Source organism: Molossus molossus, unplaced genomic scaffold, assembly GCF_014108415.1.
Source record: "Molossus molossus isolate mMolMol1 unplaced genomic scaffold, mMolMol1.p scaffold_m16_p_4, whole genome shotgun sequence".
Classification (NCBI taxonomy): domain Eukaryota; kingdom Metazoa; phylum Chordata; class Mammalia; order Chiroptera; family Molossidae; genus Molossus; species Molossus molossus.
In genome coordinates, this window is record NW_023425377.1 from 91,754,229 (window position 1) to 91,779,969 (window position 25,741).

Below are 25,741 nucleotides of genomic sequence, written 5' to 3' on the forward strand. Positions count from 1 at the left end.
GCAAAACGGTACAGCCGTTCTGGAAAACAGTTTGGCAGTTGCTTACGAAACTGAACATACTCTTAGCTTACAATCCAGCAATTGTGCTTCTTGGTATTTACCCAAATGAGTCAAAACTTATGTTCACACAGATGTTTATAGCAGCTTTATTCATAATTGCTAAAACTCTAAAGTAACCAAGATATCCTTCGGTAGGTGAATGGATAAATTGTGCTACATCCAGACAGTGAAATATTTGTCAGTACTAAAAACAAATGAGCTGTTGAGCCATGAAAAGACATGGAGGAACCTTAAATGCATATTACTGAGTGAAAGGAGCCCATCTGAAAAAGCCACATGTTATGTGAGTCCAACTATATAACATTCTGGAAAAGGCAAAACTATGAAGACAATAAAAAAAACACCACTGGTTGCCAGGAGTCATAGTGGAGGGATGGAGGAATTTTGGAGTTATGAAACTATATTGTGTATAATAATATAGTGGTGGGCGTCATTATACATTTGTCAGAACCCATAAAATGTGCAATATCAAGAGTGAACTTCAACTTAAAATTTGGACTTTGGATAATAAAGATGTGTTGGTGTAGGTACATAAATTGTAACAAATGTATCCATCTGATGGGGGGGTGTTGTTAGTGGGGGGCAGTGCATGTGTAGGGGCAAAGAGTATATGGGAGCTCCCTTCTAATTAATGCTTAATATTTTTTTGTGATCCTAAAACTGCTCTTAAAGTCGAGTCTATTTAGAGGGGGAAAATGGAAGGAAATTATGAAAAAAATAAATATATAGATGTTTGCTTAAATATTAAGAGGAGTCTCAAGTTATTGTGTCTTCCTGTTGCTTCAAACTAGAAATTTTTACTTATTCTTTGATAATGATTAGATACTTCAGAGACTGTTTTAGAGACCAGACATCACAGCTATCACAGAAATATTTCTCGTAAACGCTATTTGTGAAGGGCTGAGTAGTGGTGTGAAAATGAGAGAGGTTAATTAGCTACAGTTGGGAAGAGGTATCTAAAACTGGTTTTTGTAGCTTTTCTTATATTTTTGGTATTAGGGTGTAAGATAGATTCGAAGTTAGTATCTCTTTGAAAGGCCTTTTCTGTGAGAGTGGAGTCAGGGGTGCTGGCCATCCAGACGGTGACTTCGGGTGCCAGTTCTATTGGCTTCTGACACATTCCCCGAAATACACTGAAATAAACATGTGAATGCTTTCATCCACTAATCACACACACACATGTATGCATTTGTTATCTAGGCCCTAATTGTTCACGGGGCTTTCCCCTTTTAATTATGAACATACTGTAGAAGCACACGAGGACTTCATTCAAATGAAAGTAACTGCCTAGGAACAGCTTGACCTGGACCCTCTTCACAGTAGACAAGTGCTGACACCTGCTGATTCCGAGTTCTCCAGTGAGTGTTGGCAGCATGGTGACCTTGGATTTCATTCCTTCGGGAATGCAGTGCAATACCAGACCTGCTCGTGAGCGCACAGTAGGGTGGAGATCTTTTATGGGAGTTTGAGTTTAAGGATACAAATGTTTTTTAGTTTTTTAATCCTCACTGGAGGATACTTTTCCATTGATTTTTCTTTTTTAGATAGAGTGGGAGGGAAGGGGTGGGGGAGAGAGAGAGAAAGAGAAACATCAATGTGAGAGACACATTGATTGGTTGCCTCCTGCAGGACCTCAACCTGGGCTAGGGATCGAACCCTCAACCGAGGTACATGTCTTTGACCGGGAATCTTTGGTTTGAAGGTCGATGCTCTAACTGCTGAGCCAAACCGGCCAGGGCAAGGATATAAATGTTTTGTCTTTTGTTCTTATTTACATTGTCCTGTGAAAATAAATAATTCTGTTGTGATGAAAGTGTGTGTTTGTTTTTTTACAGCATAACATTGAAGCTACATCCCCAAAATAAAGTAATTGTACATATTAATAAAGAGTTGTACATATTATTATGAACAGAATTTTCTTTCACAAGCTAGGTAAATGCAATCCTATTTCAGTAGGGTTTTTTCCTTTAATTTTAAATACTCCATTAGGCTTAGACCTCTTTTGGAAATAATAAACTCAAGTCTGCATAATGTTTCATTATAATTTACGCAATGAGCATTTGCTTCAATTTTTGCATCATACTATAAGTAATCATAGGTAGCTAAAACATATCTAGAGTATGAGCCAAGCCGTCACATAAAATATTGGGTCTTAGAGTAAATTAGAAGGAAAAGTTCACAGTTTTCAAATGTGGTAAAATGATGGAAATAAACAGCAAAGTAAATACAGAAAGTGGAGCAGGAGGAAAAAGCAAGAAAATGGAAAAGGGCAGAAAGACTCACGCAAGAGGAAGTGAGGAGACAGAGGTATTGGTGAGGGAGGGAGGCAGGAAGGGGTCTATCAGAATGGAGAGAATTCAGGACGATATGGTGTGAAGAAAGGAAAACATTTAACACTTACTGAGTGTCATGAATTGTGCTAACACTTTCTGGTATATCATAGTATGTATTTTACCTTCAACATTTAGCAAGTAAGGACACTCGAGTAATTTATGTCACAGTGCATGTTCATGGTAGAGACAGGGTTAGAATTTCATATTATTTAATTTTCTACCAATATTTGCTGACTTGCATTGAATGCCAAGGTTGACGTGGAGAATAGTCCAGTTACAGTCTTAATAGGGTCCCAGTCCTCACAGAGCTTAAATTCTAATGGGGAAGGTAGACAAGCAATTATGCATTTATAATGCATGGTGATAAATTCTGTTGATAGGAGAATGCAATAGGAGAATTTGGGGTGATGACACCTCAAACATATGACATCAGGGAAAGCTTCCTGGATGAAGTGGATCCTTGCCTGGGAACTGAAGGACAGGTAGACTAAGGCAGAGACCACTCTCCTACAATAAACTGCCTCGTTTTTAAATCTTGTTTGGTGTGTTTTTCATCTTTTTTCTCATTTCTTTTTCTTCTTTTCCAATTCCTTGCTTCCTTTTTTGGCCATGGAAACTAGAGCCTTGAGAAAAAAAAATTTATATTTTATTCATGCCTGGGGCTTTTTATGCATGGTTAGAGCTCACAGCCTACTTCTTGGCTTTGTCCCTTGAATGTCAAGTGACTTGCAATGAATTTGGGCAGCTTTCTAGGTGCAGGACCTGAATGAAGGAGATAGATAAGACAAGTCTGACTAGAGGTTTGATGCTTGATTCAGGACTCATTTTGTCTTTGGGATTGGTGTAATTAAAGATGGCTAACTGTCATATACTGGCCTTCTAGGTTATGCGTATTTATTTGATTTAGTAGTTAGGAATGAAAATTATTTACTAATTCATTAGAAAAGTAACATTCGACTTATTAGTAATTTTTCAAATGTTACTGAAACTAACATGAAAAAGATTGTGTGCATGTATAATACTTGTTTATAAGGTACTTTTGTGCCTTGCTAAAAGAAGTATAGCTTTATGGTGTTAAAATGTTAGTTTTCATCTTTTTCCCCCCTACCCAGTGATAGATAACTATTTCCTTTCTCTCTTAAGATTTTTTTTTTTTTTTTAGGAATATAAGTAAAAGTGAGAGAAAACGAGAGCACCATGGGTTTCAGTGGGTAACAATAGGATGAATGGAATTCCTATACAAGATGAAGTGGGTGGAAGGGCAAAGGTCATTTAAACTCTGGACAGAAACTGCTAATACTTGGAGTCTTAGAGTCAGCCAGCAGGGGCACGGATGAAGGAGGTTGGTGAAGAATGTGGTTTCCTTTTAGGAAAAACAAAACCAAACCAAACCAGAGGCCTTAAATAAGCAAGTCTGAGGTAATTCTTTACATGTCTACATAAGGTTCTTTTACTTTAATATGTTTCATTTTATCTGCTGTGTACCGCAGACATGACAACTTGGCAAATCAGACTAGAGGTTGGACTCACCCGGTTGTGTTTGGGTTTTTCCGAAGGCCCTGCTCCTCAATGAGGTGCAGGAGGACACCCCCTGTGGTGTCGTCATTAGCCCTGTGATCCGAGTCCAGCCCCACTGGGAGGGTTGTTCCTTTGGAAAGTAGCACCTGTATAAACAATCCGTCTCCTGCTGTCCCCTGTTGTGTCATGGTGGTTTTTGACCCAGTAGACAAGCAGTTAAGAAAAGGGGAGCTTTCTAAACAGTATCCTCCACAGAGGTATACCGGCTGACAGGCCCAGCCATCACTGCATGCTGGTGAGTTGATCTTCCCAGCGGAGCTCAAGGGCCGAGCTTTTCCAAGAGTGCTGAAGACCACTGTGGAGCTGACCCCAGAGAGATCAAGCTCTGAGCTCTCCTGCTCTTCCTGGGGTAGGTAGTGTTTATTCAGAGGCCTGAGTCTAATCCTAAAAGGTGTTCGTATATTGTGGTGACTCGTTTTATTTATTTTCACCCAAGGACATTTTTCTATTTTTGTTCAGATAGAGTGGGAGGAAGAGAGAGGGAGGGAGAGAGAGAGGAAGGGAGGGAGAGAAAAACATCGATGTGAAAAGGACACATCGAGTGGCTGCCTCCTGCACGACCCCAGTCAGGGCCAGGGACGAATCACAACCAAGGTACATGTCCTTGACTGGAATCGAACCTGTGACTCATTGGTCCATGGGCCGACACTCTAACCGTTGAGCCAAACTGGCCAGGACATGGTGACTTGTTTTAAAATGTAGGGATTTTGCTTTAGCGGGTGGTAGACTCTCCAGAGTTAGCAGATTTCATTTCTGAATGCCCATGTACTTTGTCCCAACCAATAGCTTCAATTCCCATTGGTCAAATGACCGAACTAAACAGAATTGTCTATGGCTTGGGATATTTTTTGCTACATACTCTATCTTTTGAGGCCCCCAGGGTATCCTGAGAGCCTGGGGCAGGGATTCTCAGTGTAGCTTATCGTTTTAACACCTCTATGGAGCACTGCACATGGCAAGCAATGGACCCCAATGTTTCTTGACTTCATTTATTTCATATTATGGAATTCTATGAGCAGATTTTCTCGTTTTGACATTAGACCCCAGGGCAGTGTTGGGAGACCCTTTGGGTGCTAAATTATTGCAGAGGGTCATGAATTCAGTGAAACTTCAAGCGTCCTGTGTGACCAGAGTCAGGTATGGCACACAAAGGTGTCATTTTCAAGGATTTAGAAGTGCTGCGTCATTTATAGCAGTAAGTATTTCCTAGGTTTTGTCATAGTTTCCCTCCATTCTCTTGAAGTGTTCCGATAGTCAAGAGCCCTCTTTAGAACTACTTTTCGAAATTCCTGATCTTTGAAACTCCTGATCTTGAGAGAGACTTGAGGGGCTCTCTCTGGTTGCTGCATTTGCTACAATCCAGAATCCCATCATTGTTTATTCCATTGAAAAATATCAGTTTAGCTCTGGCCGGTTTGGCTTAACGGTTAGAGCGTCAGCCCGCGGACCAATGAGTCTCGGGTTCAATTCCTGTCAAGAGCATGTACCTTGGTTGCAATTCATCCCCGGCCCTGGTTGGGGTCGCGCTACTTGATGTGTCCCTTTCACGTCGATGTTTCTCTCTCTCTCCCTCTCCCTCCCTCCTACTCTATCCGATGATAAATGGAAAAAATATCCTCAGATGAGGAATTAAAAAAAAAAAGTAAAAATATGAATTGAAAAAAATGTATTTAATGTTCTTGTGTTGGCAGTGAGGGAAGAACCAACTGTAAAAAGCCCAGAACTCTAAGCAATGAGTGGGAATTGCTTTTTCAGAGGCCTTTTTGCTAAAGGGGATTTGAGACGTTCTCGCGATTTGGTTTGCTTGTTTTCTCAAGTCAGAATTTGGGATTTTCCTGTGTGCATATGTTGTTAAGAAATTCTTTCAGTATACCTGATTTTCTTTCCCTACCTTGAGTCAGAAGAATTTCACTCAGGCTTAGTGTGCTGTGTCGGCAAATTTCAAGGAAGGGAAAGATGGAAATTTATTAGTCCACTTAAGGATGTCATTGGCTCCTCTTGGAGTTACTAGCTATGTTACTAGGTGAAAAAATATGCTGGAAGGCTTTTCTGACAGGAGAGTATTTGTCAACACTTTAATGAGATCAGAGGGCTTAAAAATAACCCGAGAAGGATGTGCTCAGTGCTGCACTGTGCCCCCCAACTGAGGGCACTGTATTTGACCTGCCTGGAAATTGGCCTGCATTTTTAGGCGATCTGACCTTATTTGCACCAAAATCACAGTTGTTAATATAAAAGAGAGAGCACTTCGGAGAGTTTGCCCTGCTTATTGCTGTTGCCTTATCAGTGAGAGCACAGAAACGTCAATTAGTTTCTGTGATGGAAATCTGACAAGTCATTTCTGTTTCTCCCGAGTCATGCATGTGGTACTCATTTTGACCTCATTCATAAGTCCTCCGATACCCCAGCACACAAGAAGTTTGTGTGAAATCGCTAGACTTGTTGGCATTAGCTTTCTTGCAGCTCTTGCCAACAAAGAAACGCTATGTACTAAATTTGAATCTGGTTTCAAAACAAATGTCAAAATTTTAAAACACTGGGTTTACTGGAAATGTAAATAGTGCATTTAATAAAGCTATTTCTCTTGATTCCCTTGTTATTTTGTCAGCACATCGGGTAACTAACTCCATGTCGCTGGTGAATTTCCATTGTAATATATGGTTCCCATCTTGCCTTTATTCACTAATGACTGATTGACATAGAGAAAGGAAATTCTGCCCTCTTATAAAGTTTTTTCATAAAAAGAAATCAACTTCTCAATATTATAAATTGCTTCAAATTCCAGAAACACCATAAAAGGAGCCCAGACTCAAAGGTGAGAAGTTGATAGTATCTGTGATAACAAGACTTGGTCTTTTTGTGTGTGTAAATTAGGTGTATATTAAACACCCAACTTTGTACTCAAATTTTTTTTTAGTGTATGTGGAACATTAAACTTGATTTACTTTGGAAACTATTGAGGGCTCTTGGAGGAAAGAGACAGTATATAGTTTTATCATGAAACGGTGGTATTTTGATTTGGAAGGTGATGCGCCTTTGACAGGGAATAGGGTAATGTAATGAAACCATGTGCTGGAAGTGTTGTTGAATTGGTTTGATTAAAAGAAGACCTACATCTCAGAATGGAAAGAAGCTACAGTGCTGAAGACGTTTAGGAAGCGGGTGGGGAATAGTATCACAGTTTTTAGAAATGAGTTTCTTATGTTATCATATTCAATGTGGGATTTGTTTCAGCTTACTTTATCTCATTTATAGTCTACCGAAAGTTTTTTACTTATCCCCAAGTTTCGTTTTTCCTCAGGGTGTAAATTAGGGAAAACTAAATTAGAATGGTGGGGGGGGGGGAGCGAGAGAGCGAGAGCGAGAGCGAGAGCGAGAGCGAGAGAGAGAGAGAGAGAGAGAGAGATAGATGACTGGTAACTTTTGAATCCTTCTGTGTATGATCCCAGGCACTTTCTTCACAGCAGTCTTGGGGGATAAACACAATTTAAATTCCTGTTTTGCTAAAAGTAACTGCTCACACCACACAGCTAGTTAGTGTAGCCAGACATTAAACTGCCTGTTAAGCTCCAAGGTCTGTGTTCTTTCTTCTGTAATGTGCTCCTAAATGAGTGTTTTCTTAGACACACAGATTGCTGGTCTCTCCTAGCAAGTCTTGAAGAACAAACAGTTCAGAAGGATTGTCTAGAATAAGGAGAAAAATGAGGAGTGTTCAATCCTTTATTCAACAAATATTTTATATGCCAGGTACTGTTCTAGGTATATCTTCAAACAAACTAGCAAAACAGCTTACATTCTTTTATGTCATTCAGCTATGATTTACACATTTATAGGAAATCCTATTTCTGGTAGGGATTGGTGAGCAATTAGAGGCTAGCCCCAGGTTATCTTTATTTTGAGGGAACTACAAACCGTAAAGTGTTTTGAGTTATGAGTTAATACTCTGGGATGCACTTTCAGTAACGGTTAATATGTGGCATAACTGCGAAGTACTAAATAACAGCGTTTCTTGAGGTGTGTTCTGTGGCGTATTGGTCAAGTAATTTTCGGAAATGCTTGGTGAAGTACAAATAAACAGGTTTCTTCTTTGGGAAACTTCTTAGAGCCCTTAAGATGTAAGTGTGCAGCCCTGGCCAGTTTGGCTCAGCGGTTAGAGCGTCGGCCTGCGGTCCAGAGGGACCCGGGTTCGGTTCTCACGAAGGGCACATACCTCGGTTGCAGTTTGTCCCCGGCCCTGGTTGGTCGTGCGGGTGGCAGCCACTCGATGTGCCCCTTTCACGTCGATGTTTCTCTCTCTCTCTTCCTCTCTCTCCCTCCCAGGCTACCTGAACAAAAAATTGAAAAATGTCCTCAGGTGAGGATAAAAAAAAAAAAAGATGTAAGTGCGCACTATTAGTCCTAGCATTGTTTCCTGGGCTTATTTATCCTGGATCTTTTCCGGTAAGAACAGCCTTGCCCAAACAGCTAGCTACAGAAAGCTCTATCTCCCCCACTCCCCCCACCCCCACCCCCACCCCCCGCCTTTTCTTTTTTTTCTGATTAGAAAGCACACAATAGGCTTTAAAATTACTTTCACTGAAGACCACTTCAGCATTTCTAATGGTAAATTTATGAAGTTTTCCTTTAGGTACAAAGATTAAACATCAGATGCCAGTAATGTGTCTAAGGAACTCCAAGGGGTTAGGCTTTCATTTTGTCATAAACCGTTTCTCCACTTGTCATGACGTGGCTAGGTAAAATTATGGTGTTATTTCTTTAAACAGGACCTTACGCCGGCCTGCCATGAACTGAGACTTTGGTTTCCAAAGGTGGGTATTGACTACCATTGTGTTGGCAGAGGTTCCGACAATCGTCACTGCGCCTTAAACCCAAATAATAAATATTAGCTGGCTGCAAGCTGAAGGCTTTTATTTGAAATTACCCTTTAAAAAGAACCACAGCCCCTCCTTCAGATGAGATGGTAAATTGGAACAGCACTGCCCACCCTGGACTCCATTTCGTATCCATACAGAGACTCACTGTTTGAGGTTGTTCAATGTGCGCTCTATTTGCCTGGATGTGTGGGCACAGAGAAAACCCAGAGGGCTGAGCAGCAAGGTTGATCTCATACCAGGAACCAGCCTCCTACAGAGGGAGGTAAGCACTGAACTGAAGACGCCGGGGAAAGAAACCGTTGTTTGTTAGAGCCACAGCACAAACACTGTTCTTTATCTTCCCAGCACCCAGACTTCTGGCACAGAGTAGGCACTCAATAAATATTTGCCGAATGACTAAAACAATAATTTCCTCTTTAATTCCGTATCCTGAGGTCAGAGGTAACTGTAGAAGTTCTGGGGAACTCAAGATGGTTTCTTAAGCTGACATTTGCCAGGTGCGACGCTAAAGGTCATATATACACTGTCTCGTTTAATTCTCATGACAAAATGAAGTACTTTTGCATTTTATGGGCGGGGAAACTGAAGCTTGAGAATGTTAGATACTGTGCCCCAAGACCCATATCTCGTAACTACTGGAGCCTGGGCGTGAATCCAAGTGGACTGACTCTGGTATTTGCCGTTTTAACCAGTGTCCTGTGCTGCTAGGTTTCTCTGCTCGCCCGGGCAGTCATGATAGATGAGGTTTCAGTTTTCAGACCGTATCCCCAGAACTTTTAATAGTAAACCTTTTATTTACATTGGACAGAATAAAACCAGCGTATGCTTTTGACTGGGAAATCGGAGCTGCAGGGAAGTCAGTGGTGTTTTCTCTGTGACATCACAGGAAGTTACCATGGAAATGATTATGGTATTATGAATACAGAATTATAACCTGGAGTGGGAAATAAGCTGCCCGAGGAGGCCAAACACTGAGGAGCAGTAATGTCTTGTCATGAAAGTGCCTTGTGGATGTCAGGCGAACAGAAGAAGGCCTACATGCGTAGCCTCCCTCAGCATTCCTAAACACTGGTGTTAAATCATTCCTTTAACTCTCCCTGGTTTTGTTACTCTCTCCAAAACTCTTTGAAAGTGAAATAATTCCCATGTGTGCATATGTGTTTTTAGTTTAGCAAATATTGTGTTTTTTTTTCCTTCCGAGAGCCCCACCCCAGGCCCCCTCTAATCCCTTCTTCCAGATACTCCCAGTGGAGAGAAACTGTCTGCTGGTTTTTGCATCAACAAATTCCCTGTGGGGTGAGTTAGCAGTGGTGTTTGTTAATTGTTCGAGCCAGTTCTGGCGGTCGGACGGAGGGAGTGTAGTAAGAAAGTGTTATTTGTCCAGCACACTCTTTAACTCCAAATTCCATCTTTCCTATTGCTTTTCAGTAAATGCAGTTTTTTCAAAAAATGTTTATTTAAAAAACTTTGGGCGCAGCTGGTATGGCTCAGTGGTTGAACGTCAACCTATGCACCAAAAGGTCACTGGTTCGATTCCTGGGTTCGATGCCCGGGTTGTGGGCCAAATCCCCAGTGGGGGACATGCAGGAGGCGTCTAGTTGATGTGCTCTCTTATCAATGTTTCTATCTCTTCCTCTCCCTCTCTCTAAAATCAATAAAGAAAAAAATTTTTAAAAAACCCAAACATTTGACATACATCTTAAACCTTGTCATGGAAAAAAAAATATTTTTTTAATCCTGACACAAGGATATTTTTTTCCCTTGATTTTTAGAGAGAGTGGAAGGGAGAGAAACATCGATTGGTTACTTCTGCACGTGCCCTGACTGGGCCTGGAGATTGAACCTGCAACACAGATACGTGCCCTTGACCAGGAATTGAACCCACAACACTTTGATGCCCAGGCCGACACTCTAACCACTGAGCAACACCGGCGAGGGCAGTCATGGAGAACATGTTTTTATCTCCAGTAAATGGAAGTGGTGACAGTGCTACACAATTGTTTACCATCTAATTTCTTTATATTTACATCAGGTCTGATTGGCTCCAGGGCACACTGGATTTCTGCTACTTGCTGCTGCATTTTGTTGGAAAGGGCTAACATTATAGACAGGAAACCTCACAGTACTTTTGGTTCCTTAATCTCTAGAAATTTATGAGTTTATTCATTTCAGCTAGTACCACAATTACTCTGGGATTCAAAGTATCTTTCTCCCCAGTCTGATCTGAAGTATTTTCCTAATCTGTGATTAGAAAGAGTATAGTGAATATCAGTGGAGCTTTCTATGAAATAAAAGGGAATTTTAAACTGATACAAAGAACACATAGAGTTGAGTTTAGTCCCAGGTATATGTGCTAGTGTATGAGACGATAGTAATATTTGATACATATAAAAGACTATGTAAGTTATACATGTTATAGAATTTACGTACATACTGGTGAGCCCACCACCCAATTTAAGAGTAGAACATTATTAGTACCAGTGAGGTTTTGTGAAGGTTCTTTCATTGTTCCATTCCTCTACCAATTTGTGTTTTAACATTTACTTGTCTCGTAAAAATAGATTTGTGTAGTTTATTACATAAGTACAGATAGTTTTGAAGAAATGGTAACACATTAGCTGTAGCAATTTGTTTTTTTTCTTTCCCTTCAATATTATGCTTCCTATTCGTCCATGTTGTTGTGAGCCGTGGTTCATGTCTACAGAATACATTTCCTTCCCAATCTTTACTTTGACTATGGGTTATTTAGAAATGTTTTTAAAATTTCCCAACATATAGGGGTTTTAAGTTTCTCTTTATATTACTGTCTTTTAACTTACTTGCTTTGTGATTAGGGGACATGGTCTACATAATACGTATTTTTGGAAATCCATTTGTTTTGTGGCACAAAATTTTTGAAAATGTATATGTGAAAACAATATATACTCTCTCATTATTTGGTGCACTACATGTTTTGATTATATCAGACCTGTTTTGCAATCTACTAAATAATGAGCTTATTAATTTCTCCTGTGTTTTTATTAAATTTTGCTCTATACATTTTAGGCTATTTTAATGGATATATTCATATATAGAATTGTTATACCTTCCTGTTAAGTTAGATTTTCTAAAAAAATCTATTAGCATTCATTATGTGGATGCTCTCTTCCTTTAATTTTTTTCCCGTGAAGTTCATAAAAGATGATAGTGAGTTTTAATCATCTTTATTTAGACTGATATTTATCTGGTACATTTTTCTGTTTTCAACCTTTCATGTCTTTGCTTTAGATGTATCTCTTATAAACAGCATATTGCTGGATTTTATTATTATTGTTTTAAAACACATTTAAATCTCTAATGTTTAACTGACAGATTATTTTACATTTATTGTGATTAATGATGTGTTTGATGTTGTACTATCATTTTATCTTATACTATCTATTTGTCTCATCTTTTTCTTCCCTTTTCTCTTTTATTGCCCTTCTTTTTAAATTGCTTGCATTTAGTTTGTTTTCTTATTGCATTGGCCTATCCCACTGGTTTGGAAGTGATGATGAAGACTCCTAGCTGAGCTCCTAAACTTATAGCCTCTTAATGTTGAACATACAACTAAACCACATTTTCCATCATCTTTTGCTGTTACACATTGCCATGTGGCTGAGGTTTAGCCAATGGAATTTGAAGAGAAGTGATGCATGCTATTTTTAAGGAGTACCTGAACCTAATCCATACTGTCTTTCACCTTCTGCTTTCTGGTTGCAGAAAGTGAAGAGACCCTAAGGACTGATGGGTAGAGCCACAGATGGAAAGATCTCGAGTCTCTGAATCTCTGTGTGGAAGAAAACCGCTTGTCAATCAAACATTAGACTGTTCTGAAAAATACTGTGTTAAGCCACTGTAATCTGGGGGTTTATTATAGCAGCTAATACTTTCCTAAAGAACGTCCAAATTATTCACTGTTTTTATTCTTTTAGTGATACCCATGAAATTGTCCATACATACCTAGCAGAGTCTAAAGTTAAACCTGATTTAAAACCTTACCGAATAATACAAGGATCTTAGAACACAACTTCAGTTGTCTCCCTTCTATCTTACTCTTTATTTTAAAAAAAACAACAACAGATATTATTACTATTTGATTAATTGTTTAGATTGGTCTCCATAATTTATTTGCTTAACTTTCCTTCTTGCAACTCAGCCTTGCTTTCTAGGGTTATTTTCCTTCTTGAAGTATGTCCTGTAGAAGCTCTAGTGGGTAAAACTCCTCTGGTAATGAATCTGCTCAGTTTTTATCTGTCTGAATACATCTTTCTCTTTTGTTCTTTTAAGCCTATGTTTTAAGTCTAGATTGACGATTTTCTTTAAGCACTTTAAAGATATTTCACTAACTTTTGGCCTCCACTGTTTCTGTTTCTGTTGGAATTTGTTTTCAGCCAAATTGTCATTTGTTAGATAATCTGCTTTTTTTTCTCTTTTAAAGTCTTATCTTTGTATTTGATGTTCTACAATTGTATTACAATATGTCTAGGTGTGATTTTTTTAAATTTATCTTCTTTAGTATTCATTTTACTTAATGTATTTATTTGTACATTTTAAAGATTTACATAAATTGGATGATCTTACAATAGTCAATCATTTGATTTATTTTCACAGAACATGAATTTCTTTGTAAATAGTACACAAATCAGGATGCATGTGTTGGTACATATGCATTATATTGGACATGATACAGGAAAATAGGAGCAAAACCAAATACATATATTTTTGGACATTTGAAAAGTTGCATAATTTCAAATACACATTTATATTGACCAGCCCTATGGGAAAATTACAGCATATAAAGTGTTAAGAGCCTGGTGATTTAATACTCTTTTTATATGTAGACTCTGTGAAGTACAGAAGCAGAACACTGATGTTAATGTAACCAGGGATGTTAAGAGTATTTATTTGCCTGTATTCTAAGAATAAGGTCTTTCATTTGTGATTTAAAGTGTTGAAAGCTACAGTATCCTGACAATCAATTTCTGATTATAGAAAGCAAATGAAAGGTGGAGACAGAGGACCTTGTTTTGGACCTTTCCATAAGGTAATTTACCTTTTTCCTCCAGCCCAAAATATTGCCAGAAAGGATGGAAAATATTATTAGATGGAATAATTTTGGACCAATTAAGTTTTCTAAAGCATTATTATGAACATTTTCATTTTTCCCTTCAAAGGAGAACATTCTGATTTTATGTTCAGCAGTCAGAGGTCAGGGGGTGAGGGCTGGAGGAGAATGAATAGGCCGAGCACAGAGGATTTTTAGGGCTTTGAAAATACTCTGTATGATAAATACTGTAATGATATATACATGTCATTGTACATTTGTCTAAACCCATATGATGACTAGAATGTACAACTACAAGAGTATCGTAATATAAACTTTGGACTTTGGGTTTATCAGTTGTGACAGACGTACCACTCTAGTGGGGGATATTGATAATGGGGGAGGCTTTGCATGTGTGGGGGCAAGGGGACATATGGGAAACCACTGTACCTTTCTCTCATCTTGCTATGAAACTAAAACTTCTCTAAAAATAGTCTCTTTTTTTTATCCTCACCCGAGGACATTTTTTCTATTTTTGGTTCAGATAGAGTATGGGAGGGAGGGAGAGAGAGAGAAACATCGACGTGAAAGGGACACGTCGAGTGGTTGCCACCCACACGACCCAACCAGGGCCGAGGACAAACTGCAACCGAGGTACGTGCCCTTAGCGGGAACTGAACCCGGGTCTTTCAGGACCGCAGGCCGACGCTCTAACCGCTGAGCCAAACCGGCCAGGGCTCTAAAAATAGTCTTTAAATTAAAAAAAAGAAATCTATTTGGAGGCATTGGGATGATTATAAGATAGTGAAGCATTATGGAACCAGGATCAAGAAGAATGGAGGCCCAGTTTCTAGTTATCTCATCTCCTGAAATTAGATTAAGGTGATTCCACAGTACTAGTTCCATAGGTGTCAGGCAGACACAAGCTTAAATCTCCTCCAAAAGAATATAGCATTATCCTAGTCCTCTGATGATTTCTACTAACAGTTTTGCAAAAACAATGTCTAACAATCAAAAATAAATATACAGTTGAGGAGGAAAGACAACATTAGCAAAATCCAGAAAAACAATAGCAATAGAAACTTCATTATATTGGTGTTATTAGAAACAGACTTTAAAATTATTATGTTTACTATTTCCAAGAAGAGACAAGTCAAAAGAACTGGAAAGTATAAATAAGAACCAAATGGAAATTCTAGAACTGAAAATTGAAATAACTGAAGTGAGCAACTCAGTAGATAGGTTTAACAACAGATTAGCTATAACCAAAGACAAAATTAGCAACCTGTAAAATAGGTGAAAGAAAATATGCAGAATAAAACAGCAAAAGGATGGAAAATACAGAACAGAGGTTAAGAGACATAAAGAATGTGCTCAGAATTTTTAACATTCTTGTAATTGGAAAGCTTTGAAGGAGATGAGTTCTGAAATGGGCACCACAATATTTGAATAGAAGAAAGTGGCCCAGATCTTTCTGACTGATAAATAACCTCTATCTACAAATTCAAGAAATCCTCTGAACTCCAAGAAGGATAAATAGAAGAAACTCATACCTAGATATATCATCATACAGCTGATGAAAGAAATAAAAAAGAGATCTTAAAAGCAACTAAAGAAAAAAAGACATTACAGTGATACCTCGGTTCTTGAACATAATTTGTTCCAGGAGGACGGTCGAGAACCGAATTGTTCGAGAACCGAAGCAATGAAACCCAATAGGAAAGTGTGACTCCACAAAGCGTGACTCTCTCTCTGCACTCACACTGATGACGCGAGCAAGGCGCGCTGGGCCGAATGAACGCCATTCGGCTCAACTCGGCTCATCTCGGAAGTTCGAGTTCCAAATATTTGTTCGGATTCCGAGACAAAAGTTTCTCGAATCTCCTGGTCGAATACCGTTTGGTCGAAAACCGAGGCGTTCGAGAACCGAGGTATCACTGTACTTCCAAGGAGCTTCACTTACACATACAGCTGATTTCTTAGCAGAAACAGTGGAAGCCAGAAAGCAATGAAATGGAAAAAAAAAACCCTCCCAACTTAAGAATTCTCTGCCAACAAAGCATTCTTAAAGTATGAGGATGAAATAAAGACGTTTTCACACAAACAACACTTAAAAGACTTTGTCACCAACATATTTTAGCCAAAGAAAATATTAAAGAGTGCTATTCAGGTAAGAGGAAAATATTTAGGTATTTTCCAGATGTTTAGACATACAAGTATAAATATGCTATCCAGAGAAATCTAATAACTATTGACTACATAAAATAGTGACAGTGTTTTGTTGGGTTTAAACTATACAGAAAGTTAAAACACATGGCATGCTTTTTAGAAATATGTTTTTATTGATTTTTTAGAGAGAGATAAAAACAATGTGAGGAACATCGATTGGCTGCCTCCTGCACGCCCCCTACTGGGGATTGAGCCTGCATCCCCGGCATGTGCCCTGTCTGGGAATCAAACTGGGACCTCTTGAGACTCCATGGGGCAACGCTCAATCCACTGAGCCACACAGGCCGGTTGACACATGGGTTTTGAAAAGGTGCTTAACATAATTTGTTACAAAGAGTTGGTAGATACAGTTTCCCTGAGAACAGTGAGATACCATTACACTCCAAGTGCGGCAAGGGTATGCAGCAACCAGAACTATTGTTGGGGAATATGAATTGGTCCAACCACTTTAGAAAGTGGTGTAATCTACAAAACTTTATGATAAGCATGCCCTATGATCCAGCAATTTCACTTCTTAGTATACACGTTAACAGAAATGCATACAAAAGACATATTCAACGATGTTTATAACAGCACCATTCATAATAATTAAAATTTGAAAAGAACTCAAAATGGACAAATCATTGTATATTTGTATGGTGGACTATGTCAATGAAGAGGAATAAACTGAAAACTACATGTAAACATCTGGATAAACTTCGCATACGTAATGTGGAACAAGAGAAGCTAGACACAAAAGAATACAACCTGCAGGATTCCTTTAAGTAACATTCTTAATAGGTGAAACGGGACCATAATGTCTCTGAATGTAGACTTAGGTAAAAGTCAGGTTGGTGGGCCCTGGCTGGTTTGGCTCAGCAGTTAGAGCGTCGGCCTATGGTCCAGAGAGACCCGTTTCCGCTAAGGGCACGTACCTCGGTTGCAGTTTGTCCCCGGCCCTGGTTGGGTTGTTTGGGAGGCAGCCACTCGATGTGTCCCTTTCACGTTGATGTTTCTCTCTCTCCCTCTCTCCCCCTCTATCTGAACAAAAAAATGGAAAAATGTCCTCAGGTGAGGATTAAAATAAAATAAAAAGGTTGGTGGTTGGCTTTTGGGAAAGGGGGGGTTACTTATTAGTGGGATTATGAGGGAGGGAGGCCTCTAGGTTCTGGCACGTTCTGGGCATTTCCCTTTGTGATTAATCTTTGAAGTGCACATGTCCGTGGATGATGCCTTTCACAACAAAAAGGTTAAAATACATGTTCATATACTTTTTGAACCATACAGAAACATTTTTAGCTGCAGAACTATTAAAAAATTTTTTTTTCCCTTTATTAATTTTAGAGAGAGGAGGTGAGAGGGAGAGGGAGATAGAAACATAGATGAGAGAGAACATCGATTGGCTGCCTCCTGCATGTCCACCACTGGGGATTGGGCCCACAACCTGGGCATGTGCCCTGACTGGGAATCGAACCGGTGACCTCTTGATTCATGTGTCATCGCTCAACCGCTGACCCACACCGGCCAGACGATGGAGAACTATCTTAACTTCATATTATCTACTTGCATGTGTCTGTCTGTCTTTTAAAAAACATATTGTGGGGGTTCTCTTGTATAGTTTTTCAGCAGCTTTCATGCCAGCTGCCAGTAGCAGGCTAGGCCCCCAGGCCCCCTTTACCACTCTGCCCCAAATATGAACAAAATCCCTTAGGTTGATTTAGCACAGCTGAAAAAAGATTTTAGCAAATATCCAGGGAGGAAAAGGCAGAAATAAAAAAATACCGCTAACAACAAAGGAACATAAACCTGAAAAACAGTCTCTCCTGTTCCGATTTGAATCTCAGAACAGCTAATTTATTCCCAAGGCTCATTGACGCTATCCTCTTCCATCACTGAGAGAGTGACTGTTAACTTCTAAATAGAGACCTCAGCCAAGGGACCTTTTCTTCATGTGACTGGCAGGGCTGTGTGGAGAGTTCTTACCTCCTGATTCCATCCATGGGGCGGTGGGTTCCCCGACAGGGCCTGGCAGCCCTGTAATAATTACTCAGCTGCACAATAAAGCCTGGCATCCTTAGTAACAAAGACTATTTATTTGTCCCAGAGGGAACAATTTTGGGATGACAGTTTTAACTTGCAGACTTCTTATCTGTATATACTGAAGTAGAACATAACAGCCCTGGAATAGCTACAGGCACTTATTTATGTTTAAAAGGAAAAATATGCCCCAAATAACTCTCCCAGGGGTGGAGTCCTTGCACTTTGTCTATTGGAGGCTGACACATCTGCAGTGTTTCTGCTGAAACTTAAAACTTAAACCTAAACTTAGCTGGGGGGAGGGGAAGAAGAGGAAGAGGATTTCACGTTTGTTGAGTGTCCTAGACCTCTGTAGCCTCAGGTGCTCTGCATTCGTGCCCTCTCTTCAGCCCCACCCCACTCAGATGAAGAAACCCAACTTCAGGGGAGTTAAGCAGTTTGCCAGAGAGCACACAGCTAAGCGTGGTGGAGCCCGGAGCGGTCTCAAAGCCTGTTCTTTTCCTATACACTCTGCTTTCTCTTAGAGCTTGGAGAAATACTGATTTTTATCTTAAACCTAGGGTATTGCATGGATGGCCCTTGACACAGAACACCTGTGATTGCTGCAAGCCCTGCAGAGGAGCCACTGGCCAGGGAGAGCAGTGGGTACTTGCCTTAGCACCCAGTTCTTTCCCTGCCCCAGCGCGGATCTTGTCCTGGCTTTTCACGTACAGAGCTGTGAAGAGAGGAAGAACACTCACTAACGCGATGCCTTGTTGGCCCCACTCGGCTCCACGTGGCACTCCTTGAAACAGAATGCCAGGTCTTGAAAGGAGAGTGAACGGGACTGAAAGAACAGCACAGTGTCTAGTGCGGACGGCTTTACTGCTTTGTGACACGTTTGACTAATTTCGGAGAGTCCTTCCTAAGTTGACTTAAACGGTTTCGGGAGCGTATTGAGCTCGTTATTGTGACAAATGTTTGCTTTATTTCGGGGGCACTTGAACGTTGTGTCAGTGGAAGTAGAATCGCGAAAACCACAGTGTGCGTCGTCTTAAACATTTGGAAAAGCTTCTCCTTGAACTGATAAGAGTCTCTTCAGAAGAGCGATTTGAGCCAAAGCTATCTTTACCAGAATGAGACAGTTTAATTGTATCCCCACGAGTTTCCCTTTTCACTGTGTGTGTGTGTATTTGCTTCCTCACTATACCTGACTTGTTGAAAATGTCAAGGTGACTACATAATTCTACTGAAGAGTCGGTTACAAGTGATACATTGATAAACTATTTCCTTATGACGCAGCCACCAAAATCCTGCAGAAGAGAGCATATGTTTAACACTGCTTGCGGAAAGCTTGAAGCTCACACACACAAACCTGATATAGGGAGTATGGAAGAAATTATTTTGCCAATTTGGGCCCCTTTTGCACAAAGCTTCTCATTTAGAATTTATTGAGCTGTGGCAGGCAGGTTGAAATTATTAAGTAAGCCTGAAAAGCTTTAAAGATTTTGAGTGTGTCGATGTTTTCAGATGTGGGCTTTTTTCCTGTCAGATTTTCAATGAATGATAATGATTACAACTGCATTTTCATTACTTTTGTACTGTAAATAAGGGCAGGGTTTTCAGAAGCGATTAGAGAAAACCCGTGTATTGTTCCGCAGTGATCACACCATCAGAATAACACTCTTTGCACAGTGCCGTTGGTTTTCATAGCTAGGTTTGGCTTTTACCTTGCGTCCGTGTAAAGGGTGAGAAGACCTACGGAATGGGTGGACACTGTGGTTTATAATGAGAGGGATGAGGGACCTGTAAAGAGTGTGTTGTTAATATTGAATAGAAAGTTTCTCCAGCGTGATATATCTTTGCTGTGTTAGGATTTCATTTTAAAAACAAATGGGTCATGGGGAAGCTATTCTTCTCCAGTCATGCCTTTCAGTCAAAGATATTATATCAGTTTCCACAGCGACTGTAGCAAATGACCACACACTGGGTAGTGTAAAACCAGATAAATTTATTCTCTCACGGTTCTGCAGGTGAGAAGGCTAAAATCAAGGTGTTGGCGGGAGCTCCTGGGAAGAATCTTTCTTCTGTCATCTTAGCGTCTGGGGATGGCCAGCAGTCCTGGGTGCTTTTTGGCTTGCACCTTCATTACCCCGTGTCTGCCTATGCTTGTCGTGTGCTGTGGCCTTCTTCCCTCTGGGTATGTCTCTCTGTCTTCACATGGTTTTCCTATAAGGACAACAGCCACTGGATTTAGAGCCCACACCAGTCCAGCGTGACCTCATTTTCCCAAATTACATCTGTAAAGACCCCATTTCCAAATAAATTCCTACTTGTGAGGTTCCAGGTGGACATGAATGTTGGACTGTGTAACCCAGTACCGATGCCATTCCTTATTTGTTCCAAAGCACATTTACTTCATTGTACTAACACCTTACTTATGGCTGGTATGAACTAGCTTAACATGTTTAAGGTATGGGTTGTAGATACTCGATTAGTTTTTTAATGTTAGTAAGACCTTAATTACTCGGTTAGTTCTAGGCACTGCTGTTGTGAAAATGGGAATCAACTTAAGCAAGTTACCGATCAACTAGAAAAGCAAGAAAGATTTGTCATGAAGAAAATAAAACTATATGAAACAAGCTAATTAAGAGCTTTTAATCAGAAACTAGAAAAATAGTTGCTAGTAGCCCTCATAGTTTAAGAAAGAATTCTTTTGTGTAAAACAGACCGTGAGGTATTACAGAGAATCTTAATTTATCTGGGAATGGAGATGGAGCTAGAAAGTTAAAGGACAGATTCTTTACTGATAGGGTATTGTAATAGTTAAGAAACTGTATCTGTGGAAATATTGTTTTCATTATTAACATTGGTATTTTCTAAAGACTATTTGGGGACATATGAAATTAAAGGGATTGTTTAAAATACTAAGTGAATTTCAGCCAGTGTGGCTCAATGGTTGAGCGTCAACCCATGCACCAAGAGGTTGCCGGTTCGATTCCCAGTCAGGGCACATGCCCAGGTTGTGGGCCAAATCCCCAGTGGGGGGCCTGCAGGAGGCGGCCGGTTGTTTTCCTTATTTCTTGCACTTAAACGGAACAGGATACTTTATAGTGAGATCAGAAAGAAAATGGGATTTGATATAAACAATCATTTTCCAGTCCGTCTTTGAGAAGAAATAACTTCATTTTTATAAAATGAGATATACCTCAACTGCTCAAACCAATTTCTAACAAGTTTAGGCACTTTCTAGCCACCATGCTGAGTACTCAGAAAATAGGGCAGTCCTTACTCGTGTTGGAAGACAGATTCGTTTCTTTACTTGCACTGGATTTCCACATCACCTGCGGGTTCCTAAACCGTTCCGCTTTGTAACATTACTCTTTCCTGAGTAGTTAAATACAATGAGTCCCCATCTCATATATTTTGGGAAGTCCAGTGTCCTCCCTGGTTTGAGGATCTTGGGGACGAGAAGGACAGTAGGAGGTATGTCTGTATGTGGGGGAAGCTGTGACATGCATTTTTCGGGTCTCCGTAACCTTGGAGTCCTGCTCCCCTTGGGTTCTGAGTACCGTGTATGCTTCTCCCCAGCCGTGACTGCTGCCCTCTCTCAGCCCCATTGCTTCCAGCAGGGGAAAAACCCCTCTTCTCTTCGTCAGTGCACCCTTTGCCTAGAGCTGTCGTGTAACAGACTGCTGAAGGCTTGGGGGATAAAGGAGGCTGAATTAGAAAATAGTTTAAAACAGACAGTTTAATGTCAAGTTCCTCTCACTCTTGAAACCCAGGGCTTGGGGCTGTGACTGTGGTGATGGGCTCATCTCCACCCCCCTAGACTGATGTTTTCCCTACTCTGGGCCTTCATCCTGTCCTTCCTCCCCACAGGTTCCTCCTGAGTGAGCCGAGACGGCCCAGCTCTCCGGTTCCTTTTCCTTGGTGACGTAGAATAAATCAGCTCTCTCTCCTTTCCTATCCACACCAGCTTTCGGGGTACGGGGTAGCAGTTGGTTATCACCTTTCAACTAAAACATTTGCCTAAAAGAAAAGAATAATGCTCCCCAAGAAAAGGATTTCTGTGCGGCTAGAGAGATCAGCTGAGACAGCAACTTGCTTTTACGATTTTAGAATTCTTTCTCTGCACTACATCCAGAATATTTTAACTGCTCGAGAAGTATCCTCCCGCCACTGTTTCCCCCTTGGCACTTGGCCCTGAATTCAGGTGTGGGCTCCTGACAGCAGAGGCTGTATCTTTCTTGTTCATCTCAGTGTCTAGCATGGAGCTCAGTGTGTGGTAGGTACCCGTTCCACACCTAGCCCGTGTGCAAAAAAATAACAAAACCCTCTTCCCTCAGGTAATTGGGAAGCTAGGAACCTTTTCTCCACCAGCCTTCATCATCCAGAGATAGGCATCTCTTTTTCAGGGGCTCATAGTTAATTAGTGGTTTTTGTGGATTGCATCTAAAGGTCATGAGGCTTATCTCCCTTCAAAATATGACTGCATTGTCAGACACGAATGGCTAAGTGTCTGTGGGATGAATGAGGAAAAAGAGAGGAACAACCTCTTTCTATATAGGGAAGGAAATTTTGAAATTCCTATTAAAACGTGTCCCTATCCATTGAAACTTCCCTGCAGGAAGCCGAGAATACAAATAACACACTTGGAAACACTTGGAATAGGGGCGCTGTTATCTTAGTGGTCCTGCAACATCTCTATTTGGAAACTAAGGTGAGGCACAGAGCATTTGAGCCAGGAAATAAAATCGTTTATCTTGCAGATAATCCCTCACATGTACAGTCTTGCCCACAGCTGTTCATTTCCTCCCTCGTAGTCCAGTGTAGGTGGTGCTCTCCGAGATATCATTTAGATTGCACACCTAGGGTACAGACTTTCTTGGCATATTCCACACTCAGCCAGTGTGCAAAAAATAACAAAACCCTCAGGTAACTGGGAAGCCAGGAACCTTTTCTCCACCAGCCTTCATCATCCAGAGATAGGCATCTTTTTTTTTCCAGAGGCTTGTAGTTAATTAGTGGCTGCTGTGGATTGCATCTAAAGGTCATGAGGCTTAGCTCTCTTCGGAATATGACTGCACTGTTAGACATGAATGGCTCACAAGGAGAAGAATAGCCGTCCTCGTGTGAGGCTCAAGAAACTGAAGTGACCTGCGATGAGGTGAAGCCGCCTGGATTCAAGCCCAGGCCTGACTGACTTCGGGGCCCATGTTGGTTACACGCTGCTTCGTGGCCTCACCATCTGGTTTTCTAGAGTCTTCAGACATGGAAGGTCAGATCTGTTTTGATAGGTGCGTGTACGGTGTGCCCTGGTGTTGCTGATGGAGCTAGAAACACCTTAAAATTTAGAGTTGAATAAAGAGTGTTGCTGTGAAGCATTCAGTAGATAATTTGCTCTGAAAAGAATAGATGTTCTGCAAGAGAGCTCCTGCTCCATGGAAAGGATTTCGGAGGTGGGGTATAGGCCCCCGGGCAGCCTGCTCATGGGCTACCCTGAGGTCTCGCTCCTTCTGCGAGTGAATTTCCATCAGTCACAAGGACTGTTTGTTAATGCTCTCAGCCTGCTCACTGCTACATCCCAGGTGAGGTTTAAGGAAAAAGAATGACATAAGCTATTACTACTTTTAAAAACAAACAACCCTTCCTGTTAGCCTTGCTAATGGGGACAGTCTGTCAGCTTTATCTTTGTAGTCTCATAAACTTCATGATTTAATAGAAATAATAAGTCCCTTTTCTACATTCCTATTATCTTAGCAAAGGCTTCCAACAAGTAGTCATGTCCTAGCTCATTTGTTTCTTGTTGACATTTTGAAAATGTAAGTGGTTATTAAAAAAGCTTGGAAAACCCTACTAAAAGCCTTCTTTTCCCTTTTTCTTTTATGATAGAGAAAAGCAGCTATTTACCTACTCACCTATTTCATGGTGTAATCGCTCCAAGGAAATAGTAAGCATCCTGGTACCTGGACAGCCTGTGGGTTGCTGTTCTTTACACTTGACCACCTCGTCTCCTTGTCCTTTTGTAAGAGGACCTGCTGTGAAGACCGGCCAGAAAGCAGTGATTGTTAACAGGGGACTGAAATTGTTTGTGTTCAGGAAAAGCCTTGCCCATAAGTCCTTTGTAAGTCACATTAGAGCAAATTGGATCTAAAAATCCCCAAATTAATCTATGATAGAAACTAATACAATGCCTCTTTTCTTTTAAACTATAGAGGTTAGTTTTTGTTTGTTTGTTTTTTATACCTCACCCGAGGATATTTTTCTATTTGTCATCAGATAGAGTGAGAGGGAGGGAGAGAAACATCGATGTGATAGAGCCACATCGACTGGTTGCCTCCCGCACTACCCAACCAGGGCCAGGGACAAACCACAACCGAGGTACGTGCCCATGACTGGAATCGAACCCACAACTTATTAGTCCTTGGGCTGAAGCTCCAAACAGGCCATGGCTATAGAGGTTAGTTTATATGTTGTGTTAGTTTTTATACTGTCAGAGTTTCTGTCATATTTTGGAGGTGTTTTGAATTTTCTAGGCAATGTGAGGAAGTTAAGATACTTTGCAAAGAACGTATTTTGGTTTTCTTCATTACTTGTGTGTTGAAACCAGTGGATCATGCAGCGTGGTGGCCTCCTGTCCAAGCAGCTCCTCAGTAAATGATTATTTTTGGTCATCCTCTCCTGTAAATGACTGTATTTTACCTGAATTGAATGTAAAAATCAGCTATTTCCAACCAATCAGTTGTAATCATGTATTCTCTCACTTTTCACTTATAGAATGAGATACAAATAACTTTAAAATCATTAAGTTGATTGCATGGACTCAAGGACATAGAGTGTAGGTATGACAATCACCTATTTGTATTTTCCAGAACAGTCTCCATTTCAAGTATTCTATTCCATTTTCCCACATAAGCCACAAAACTCCATTTATTCATTCAACAACTATTATTTGAGCACTTACAGTATGCCAAGCACAGTTCTAGATGCTGAGGATACTGCAGTAAATAAAACAGACATGGTCCCTTTTCTCATTTTAATAGGAGAGACACAGTATATAACATAAAATAGATATCTAATAGCCTACCCTAGAGATGAGACAGACTGTACGTACTGTAAAGCAGAATAAAACAGGGCAAGAGGATTTAGAGATTGGTGGAGACATACACATCAAACCATTTTTGTCAGACCATGCGTCTTAAATATGTAGCTGGGAAAATCTAGTCGGGGACAAGTGCCTGTTGAGCAGTGGCTTTTGCCAGCAGGTTTGGTGAAACTGTGAAGGGAGGGGTAAGCTCACTCTGAGACCACTCTGCAGGAATGACCGATTGGGCGGTGACCTTAGACCTTATTTTCAGGTCTGAGAGCTGAAGAGTCCTAAGGTCTCATGCTGTTCTTCATTCCACTCTTATCTGGTATCACAGTCTTAGAAGAATGAGAATAAGAGGGAAATCAGTAGACCTTTCAAAAGGACAGAGTGAGCCGGATAGGGGATTATAAGGGTATGTTTCAGTTGTACAAGAGTCAGTGCTAGTGACCTGCTATACAAGAGCGTGCCCACAGTTGACAATATCGTTTGCACATGTGAACCTTTGTTGAGCATA

At 40.5% G+C, this 25,741-nt stretch overlaps 1 protein-coding gene and 1 long non-coding RNA gene across 3 annotated transcripts in view; both read left to right on the forward strand.

The window, feature by feature from the left end:
• Positions 1–25,741, forward strand: part of SH3RF1 (SH3 domain containing ring finger 1) — a 166,165-nt gene that overhangs the window by 53,521 nt on the left and 86,903 nt on the right. The window lies entirely within an intron of this gene.
• On the forward strand, positions 22,017–24,140 carry LOC118616352. 2 transcript variants are annotated; one of them, XR_004956547.1, is made up of 3 exons: positions 22,017–22,121; positions 22,765–22,857; positions 24,030–24,140. It is a non-coding gene; the product is annotated as an uncharacterized LOC118616352 (long non-coding RNA). The 2 variants fall into 2 exon arrangements; XR_004956548.1 differs by lacking the exon at positions 24,030–24,140 and adding an exon at positions 23,145–23,415.